The sequence below is a fragment of the Engraulis encrasicolus genome, chromosome 8, assembly GCF_034702125.1.
Source record: "Engraulis encrasicolus isolate BLACKSEA-1 chromosome 8, IST_EnEncr_1.0, whole genome shotgun sequence".
Lineage (NCBI taxonomy): Eukaryota > Metazoa > Chordata > Actinopteri > Clupeiformes > Engraulidae > Engraulis > Engraulis encrasicolus.
Genome location: NC_085864.1, coordinates 28115280 through 28124612, shown reverse-complemented (window position 1 = coordinate 28124612; position 9333 = coordinate 28115280). Strand labels below are relative to the sequence as shown.

Genomic DNA, 9333 nt, shown 5'->3' with positions numbered 1-9333 from the left:
ATAAAACTAAACTCAACGACCGCTACTGCCCCAGCTCGAGAGAAACACACAGCAGACAACATTCTGCGCCGTCATGCTTTGTGGTGGCACTATTGAAGTGGAAGCCTGAATTAGACTGGTCCTTAATATTGCATGAGAGAACATGAGGCATTAGCCTTGCACCTTTATTCACAACTGGCTGCTAATACCGTTACAGCAGAGCGCAGCCAAGCAGAGCTCGGAGTCAGAGCAGACATGGTTTAATGGTCCGTCTTGGAATTGGAAGGTTGCAGGTTCAAATCCATTCCATACACAGACTGTCATCATGCAAATGTGTAAAGGTGCAAAGGCTGTCACAGAGCGTTGTGGAGCATGACTTAGCATGCAAAGGCGTGATGCACAAATGTGATAGACGGTTCAAGTCGGTGTGTTATCTTTACGCTCTGACGTGATGACATGCTGCCATCCATGAGTAAGGCACCTACCACCACATCTCTCCTCCACGCACTGTATGCAGTAGTCTGCAATGTAACTGTAAGTTGCTTTAGATGAAAGCATCGGCGAAGTGTAATGTAATGTAACATAATGAAAATTGTCAAAAAAATACTGCCCTATGCTTTAGGTAGGCTTGATGATCACCATAAGAGCATAACCATACATTTTCAAATTAGTGGGTATGAACATTTCAGACACGTTAGACTCTCTCAGGTCCTTGTGAGTTTCCTGTGCCAACAGCACAACAGCAGCCAGCCGAGTGCCCCTGAGCGCCACGAGTGACTAACCGAAGAAGAGGATGAGGAGAGGAGGAGATTCAAGAAAAAGAGAGAAACACACAGTGATATTTATAGATGATAGAATTAGAGTTGCTTGAACGGTCGGGCCACCACTGATGATGGTGCCCCTTGTCAAGAGAAAGGAGAAGAGGAGAGAGAGCGAGCGAGCGAGCGAGCGAGAGAGAGAGAGAGAGAGAGAGAGAGAGAGCGAGAGAGTGAGAGAGAGATATGGGACATGTAAACAGCAGGAAGAGGAGACCAAAGAGAAGGAGAAAAAGAGTGCGAGCAAAATAATGAGATCATGGAAAGGGTTGAAGAAAGAGAAAGAACAGAGAGAGAGGTAGATGAGAGAGAGAGAGAGAGAGAGAGAGAGAGAGAGAGAGAGAGAGAGAGAGAAAGAGAGAGAGAGAGAGAGAGAGAGTGAGCGAGAAACAAGAAAGAGACAGTCAAAAAACAAGAAAGAGACAAAGAAGCAAAGAAGCAAAGTGATAGCGGGGCAGGAAGACGCAAGCCAGAGAGCCAGAGAGCAAGGGAGCGAGAGAGTGAGCGTGTTCAGCTTCATGCGAGGCGAAGAAAAGCAGACAGGCTCATCTCATCTCCACTCAGGAGAAGAGGGGAGTCCACCTCAGAGATGCTGATGCGGCCCGACGGGGGGTTGTGTAAGTTTCTCCATGCGCTCTGCACAGCCTCAGTACAGGCCATCAGAGCCCATCCCAACACAGCACAGCACAACACAACACAGGACAGCACAGCACAACACAACAAAAACACAGCCCAACACAACACACCACAGCAAGAATTGTTCTCACTATTTTGTCACACGTAGTCAGCTGGATTTTGAATACAAGATTCTATGAATATTCAAGTAAAATGTCACAAAGACAGAAAGAAGAAAAGCTCTTCACAGGGCTTTGACAGAGCAGCAGAAGGTCTCTCAGTGCAGCACAGCATCCCGGAGAAGCATTCTTTCTCCACACTACATTCTGTGTTAATTCTTCATTTAGAACAGTGGTTCTCAACTCTTTTTAAACAAACACTCCATTGACCTCATCATAAGCCTCCCAACACCCCTCTGACCTCATCATAAGCCTGTCAACACCCCCTTTAGTATTGAAAAATAAAAAAGACTAATGCCCCCGACTGGGAACTAAGCCCTGATCCCACTCAGCTGTAGTGCCCCGTCTACATCCATGACACTTCAAAGAGGAGACTGAGGACCTTAGCTGGCCCGTGTCTCATCACCCCCTCTCGTCAGATGAAATGCAAATCATTTCAGCATCCATGCATCCCACAGCTGAGTTAGGAGGGTTGGGCCATCCTCTAACAGTCTTGCTATCACCAGACTATACTCTGGGAACAACCATCTATTCATTTCCTAGTAAGGGAGGTCCATAATGTAAAATACGATCTTAAGCTTTATGGAAAGCTGGTTTCACATCTGGTGTCAACATGGTTAATCCGTAAAACAAAACTACAAGCTTTCCATTTGTCGTCTAACTGTGTCTTGCGTTCACTCTCCATTCCATACTGTGATTGAAATCCCAAACTTTTGTGAAGATTTCAATCTGGGTTAAATTCCATGCCATCACGTCACAGACACATTGGTGTAGTGTTTGGAGAAGATGAGAGGAGGCCAAATAGGTCGATGTATAGACATTAATACCATAGTCAGTGAGATGATAGAGGTTGTTATTAAGGCTGTGTTTAATCTATAAACAAGTATATTTTGCAGTGTTAATTCAACACAGTAAGTAGGGCCAAGACTACGAAAATTACAGCAATAGTTTCTGGAAAATTTGCTCTTTTTACACCTCCCCTTGAGTAAAATAATTGACTTATATCTTTCACCAGTGCTTCCAGCCGTTCACTTAGTTTGGGTGAGGCTACGTCCAGTTCCAAGCTAGTAATTATCATTGAATCCTGTGGTACCACCTAGCTGTTGACTGGTGCCACTCAATGTTATTTTATATGCTAGCTTGGAGGTAGAATTTCCGTAACCAGACAGAGAACAGCTGGAAGCACACAGGACAAGGATACACTCACATATTGAACTCAAGGAGAGGTGTAAAAACAGCTTATTTCCCGAAATGGTGCTTTAAAACTAAGTTTAGAACACTGCAACAACAACTACTGTGTAGCAGGACTGGCATTCACCAGAAATACTCCAAGTTGTCTAGAATGACACAACCATCATTTGAAGACTTCTCCCACGCAGACAAATGCCATACTTCTGGAATCAACCTGACAACTGTGCATGTTGCTAGTGGGCCGAGTATGTGTTGCAAGCTTTCAGAAGTCAAGAGCAGTGAGTTTCTTTCATAGAGAAGGTAGGGGTCTGCTTGTGACAGAGCAGCTAAACAAAGATGTATGCCAAAGATGAGCAACGAGAACTGCAGAGTCGTGGCCATAACTGTGTGGCGCAGTGGCCTGACGCTCTAGGCTCCATGCTTCTGAACACTGGGTCCATTTAAAGGCAAGTAGGTAGGTAGTTTAAATGCCATAAGTGGTGCATGGCTGTAAATTCTGAAACACAGAGATGCGCAGATACCCAAGACTACACAGCGTGCGTAGCAGGTAGGCCATTTCTTGCACAATGCAGCAGGGTCCATTGAGGTTTCTTAGAGGCAGACGCTATGGTGGTGCAACCACATTCATTAAGTCATGAATAAATGTTACTTACCTGTTATATGTGTATATATCCAGCCAAAGTAATAATAATCTAATCCATACAATGGTAGGATTAGCTGTGGTTGCTCCACCTCACTTCTGCTACTTAACAAGTCAATGACCCAGCATCAGGTAAATGGGAGGCCACTGGTGGGAAAATTGGGTTTGTGAACATTACGACCACAAGCCTCTCAAACGTAAAAACACCTAAACATCTGGGTCACTCACTGCTATATCTGACACAGCCAGGGAAGGTCAGAATGTGTCCGGGCATCTCTCTTTAAAGGTCCAGTAGGCTGTCATTTTAGTTGTTTATTGCCTATTCATGAATTCCATTTTATTTTTTCATGAATATATTTGCTAAGTTATAAATACATTTATTGGTCTAAACAAAGTACAGTAAGTTTTTCAGTCCAAGATGTCCATGGCTGGTGATTCAAACAGCGAACATGGAGCAGATCCACCTATTCATGTATGAGAAGTGTGAATTTCAATGGTGATGAATACTTAGAAATTGATGATGGTGGTAAGTGAAAAGGCCTACAATATTTGTGAATGGCCAGCATAAATTCTGGAAATAATTTGTTTCGTGACCTTAATTAAGACCCATGACCTATCGGATTCCTTTGACACTGCAAGGGAGGGTACAGTCATGTGAAGGCGGTTAGAGTGTCAGACTTGTAGCCCAAAGGTTGCCGGTTCGACTCCCAACCCGCCAGGTTGGGGAAGTAATTAACCAGTGCTCTCCCCCATCCTCCTCCATGACTGAGGAACCCTGAGCATGGTACCGTCCAGCCACACTGCTCCCTTGGGATGCCATTGAAGGCTGCCCCCTGCGTGTGAGGCATAAATGCAATTTCATTTTGTGCAGTGTGTAGTGTTCACTTGTGTGCTGTGGAGTGCTGTGTCACAATGACAATGGTAGTTGGAGTTTCCCAATTGGGCTTTCACTTACAGCAAAAGCCTTCAAAACACACACACAACCACTTTCTCAACAAATGTGTGAAAGTAACACTTGCATAGAATCATAATGCCATATGTTTGAAATGCTCTATAAAACCACTCAAAGCTGTTAAATAAAACTTGAGTTGAACCCAAAATAGTGTTAGCTTGCTATAGCCCTTCACAAAAATCCTTCAGTATCAAAACAGTTTGGCTGCCATTCTTAATTCGTGAAAGGACATTATAATTAGGCTACATGATTATTGCACTTAAACACCCCTATGAATACATCTGAGATGATGTACTATTTTTTTTTTTTTTAGTAAAACAAATTAACATCCAGAAAACTAACCGCTGTAGCTCAAGGGACAAAACAGAGTATATCGCGCACCATATTAATAAGTCAAAACATTATTAAACTCCATAGGACAATGACAGATTATAGAAGCAGCAATCACTCCATCTTGTGTCTATTCCTCCCCAACCTCTTGTGGACTCCACAACTGTTAACACTTCACGCTGTGAGATGAGCCAAACGCACATCTGGAGGGCGTGTAGGTAGGTGGAGGACTAGTCCAGCTTCAATCCCCCTCGGCAGCCTTGTTTGGTGATCTCACAATATGGTGGACTTATAGCTCACAAGGGACATCCTTATTGACGAAATTTCAGCCACCCACACCCTAAATTCCCAAGATATACTGTCAAACGCTACATCATGTCACACCCGAGGAGGGGGACGCTGTGGAAGAAGCCAGACTGTCACTTGGAAGCCACAAAACATATAACTCAACAAACAATTAGGTGCCCTGTGGGGGCGCGCAGTTTTCTTTCAATATTTCAATTTCGACTGAATCGTTTGGGTTTACAAAAAACAATAAGATCACAAACCTAGGCTACACGTGACAACAAAAAGGCGCCTGCCAAACAAAAGTTTAAGCAAAAGACAAAAGAAACAAAAGATTAAAAAGTAACCGTTTTAAAACACGAACATTACCCAGAATATAATCGGTTTGCGGTAAAGGGGATTGAAGTGGTGTAATTAATCAGATCTAGTCAAAAGAATATTCAGCTCAAAGGTCAGTGCTTTAATGGGTCGTAAATGTGACGGGGACAGAGGGAACGTGAACCAGGAACTTACTGGAGTTGTAAAACACGGCTTTTGAGACAGAAGTGAACAGTTGGCAAAGTGACAGCTTTGCGCGTAACAGTGCCGCGCACGTAAAACTCCGGTGGTTGTTTGCCGTCTACTTCAATATGGTCCAGCTGCGTCTTGTCCAGCTAATACCGCTACGCCCATTCCTCCTTACTAGACCGCCCTCACAGTAACGCCCCTTTGGCTGTTCAAGTTTCTAAAGTCAGTGACATGCTGCCGAATGACAACACTTGTAAGCGCCGCGCGGGACTTATTAAAACGACTGGATGGATTTCGCTGGATGGATTTCGCTGCAGCGATCACTCAACTGTCGGTAAGATTTCGAATAAAAAGCATGAATATACATAACGGTTACTTTACGAGTTGACTTAGTCGGAGTGCGAACAGAAAGTCGGAGGTGTCATATTTGTTCAACCTGGTGTTAAACGTAATTTCAATTCTTGACCAGTGCATGTAAAGAAATTGTAAATAAAACCGACTTGATGTAGTAGTGCTAAAAATAAACCTTTATATTTTCTCTTAGTGAACTTCTCAAAATATATGGGCTAATGTAGATACCACTTGGGATGGGTTTATCGTTACCTATTGTTTCTGATGGGGCGTTAATTGGTGTGGCACCCGGAACTCTCTTCCTCACGGGGTGGAAGATTGGCAAGGGGTAAGCTGTGTTTTTTTCCTCCGTGTCACAAACTATTTAATGATGTTTCTGTACTTTAATTTCTCTGCTACTTTATTGATCTTTGATGGGAAGATATTCTGTTACGTTTGTGTTGATATTTTCGTTGTAATTTTCGCTCAAAGTATGTACATTAGCGCCATTAATGTCCGCGATCGTTATGAAGTTAACAGGTGCTAACGAGCAGATTGGGAAGTAAATAAATGCTACTGGATCGAGGCCCCTCGTCATCTCTCCTGCCTCTTCAATCATCCAAAGACTGTTTAGTCTGTAATGGTCGGTTCATGTCCGTTGCATTGACTTGACTTGTCATTGGGTCTGATTTTAAATGTGCCATATAGTTCAATGTGGGAGCAGGTTCACACACTAAATAAGACACTAAGGTCAAGCACAAGCAGATTTTTTGTTTTATTTTTCTCAGAGCAGAGTAGAGCAGATGTTTCAGGTTGCTGCCATCAGAGAGCAGTGACTTGACCTCAGTGTCTTATTTAGTGTACTCCCACATTGAACTCTACTTTTTGGGTCCACGCACCTACTTATTTCTAAACATCTAGAGTGCAACAATACCCATGCCTCCTAATGTGCCATATAACCTATATCTCGCCTATTGTGTGTGTGTGTGTGTGTGTGTGTGTGTGTGTGAGTGTGAGTGTGAGTGTTCGTGAATGTGTTCACGCAGATATAAGAAGTTGGGGTTGGGGTTGATGATCCACATGATGGTGATGGACCAGGACAGCTCTGGACCTCCTGACTGGCAGCTCCATCCTCAACCTCCCTTCCTGTCCTTCACACATGTGCAGGTAAGGCCAATTTTTAAAAACTCACTGCATTGTCTGAGGCAAAAGTAGGAGAAAAGGAGTGAGTGAGTGAGTGAGAACCCGGCCATTACATGTGATGTGACCCTTAAAGGGCGTGTGTGTGTCCTAGAACCAAGACAGTGGCAGTGTGTGTCTGTCTGTTTTTGGTTAAGGATATTTTTAAGATACTACCTTGTTGTGTTAACATTATTTTGCTATTTCTGACAGGCAGAGGCAGTTTTCTGAAGGATGGTTAATGTCAGTATCAACATGTTGTGATGGAGGCTTCCACCTGAGCTGAACACAGAAACTTGCACACAGTGGTGAGTAAAACACTGAATCTGTTTTGTTCTGCACTAGACCAATAAGTATTTCATACAGTAATTCCTTTCTGTGCTGTGTTTATTTATTGAAAAAAAAAATGTGGATAGAGGATAATACAAAACACTGGCACTGTAGTGATCCCTGCACAGGCCAGAAGCTGTGTATCTCTTCAGCCTGGTGTTCTGCATTAAAATGATGGGTGTGATTTTTATGTAGTGTATTCTATGTATCCCTCTCGTGTGTGTGTGTGTGTGTGTGTGTGTGTGTGTGTGTGTGTGTGTGTGTGCGTGTGTGCGTGTGTGCGTGTGTGCGTGCGTGCGTGCGTGCGTGCGTGCGTGCGTGCGTGCGTGCGTGCGTGCGTGCGTGTGTGTGTGCATGCGTGCAGATGGAAGCAGTCGTTCCTGTTCAGCATTGATATGCCGGTAATGGGTTTGATGAGCCACAGCGTGGTGATGGGCAATCAGCATCAGGACCAGGGCCGCTCACAAGGAGAACCTCCTGCCCTGCCTCTTCATCCTCAACCTCCAATCTTCCTGCTCTTCACACATGTGCAGGTGATGACAACCTCTAAAATGCACACTTGACTTGAGGCAAAGGGGGGAGAATAGGCGTGCATGCATGCACATGCACCAAACTTTAAGACAGTAGCAGTGTGTGTGGGGGGGCATGTGCACAAGCATATGCACGTGCTCATGTCATGTCCTTCTGTAGGTAGATAGGGGTTGGTTGTTTTTGTCTTAATTGTCATTCATAACATTAACATGCCTTTTTTTGACAGGCACAGAGCCAGTTTTCAGAGGGAGGGCTGATGACACCAGCAACTTCGGATCTGAACCTGATCAACCCAGCACCAACCACTGTGCCGCTCCTCCTCTGCCAACTGCACCACATGGCTCCACCATCTCAAAAAGGCACAGACACTACTCCACTTCCTGCGAAGGATGAGAGAAGAGTCGACCTCCCCACAACGGCACTCACCACCTTCTACAGGGGTGTCATTGAGAGCATCCTGACCAGCAGCCTCTCTGTCTGGCATGGCAGCCGTCAAGCTGAAGACTAGAAGGCAGTACAGAGAGTGGTGAGGACAGCAGAAAAGCTCATAAGATCACCCCTACCTGTTCTCCCTACTACCATCAGGGAAGCGCTAGCCCAGCATGCGGTGCTGCAAAAGCACACTGGGAAACGACTTCTTTCCACAAGCCATCAGACTCCTCAACGCACTGAAGAAAACCACATGAATAACCAAGGACACGGGAGAATATTCCATGAACACTTCTTTCACCATGCCACTTACACTTAACTCATTGCACCTTGTATACAGCATCTTCACACCACCTGTATGAACTCCTCCTGCCGTGTGTGTGTGTGTCCACTGTGTTTGTGTATTTATTGTCCATCAGTATGTTAATCTTATTATTGCACACTGTTTGGGTGTCTGTATTTATAGTATGTATCAGTCTATATTTAATGCCAATGCCTTATTTTTAGTTATTAGTTAAATGCACACTGGAGACTGGTCAAACACAATTTCAAACTTTGTGTTAACCCTCTTGTTGACCGTTCACACTTCATAGTGTAAAAGTAAACAGAAATAAATTCACATTTCATTCCTGTCTCGTTCACTTCTTTCAGCAATGTATGTGGCCTACATGCAGGGAAGCTGACAGGGGGGACAAATGGGTCCGTTGACCTGGGCCCAGTGAGACGAGGGGTCCAGGAATGGGTCCTCATTACATTGTATGTAGTCTGTATTGAGTGGGGGGCCCTTTCAGATGACTTTGTCCTGGGCAAAGCCAAAGCTGTCAGCGGCCCTGATTATGTATGCACAAACACTGGTTATGATGGTAGGAAAATTTTTCTCTGTTTTCTGATGGCCTTTGAATTAAGACAGGCCAATCTGGAACCTCTCCTGGATAAAGAGGTAAGCTTCAATGGTGTGGTCACTCCTAAATCATAGACAGACATGGAGTATGGTAGGCCTATGGTAATGAAGAAATCGTTTTCTCCAATAAAACAAACAAA

General features: G+C 44.3%; 1 long non-coding RNA gene across 3 annotated transcripts; it reads left to right on the top strand.

Moving 5' to 3' along the window:
- The first annotated feature begins 5639 nt into the window (after nucleotides 1-5639).
- Nucleotides 5640-8924, top strand: LOC134453614 (uncharacterized). Of its 3 annotated transcripts, none has more exons than XR_010035670.1 (5): nucleotides 5640-5827; nucleotides 6870-6990; nucleotides 7216-7310; nucleotides 7697-7865; nucleotides 8090-8924. It is a non-coding gene; the product is annotated as an uncharacterized LOC134453614 (long non-coding RNA). The 3 variants fall into 3 exon arrangements; XR_010035669.1 differs by lacking the exon at nucleotides 5640-5827 and adding an exon at nucleotides 6157-6172; XR_010035668.1 differs by lacking the exon at nucleotides 5640-5827 and having other exon boundaries at nucleotides 6466-6990.
- The last annotated feature ends 409 nt before the right edge of the window (nucleotides 8925-9333 follow it).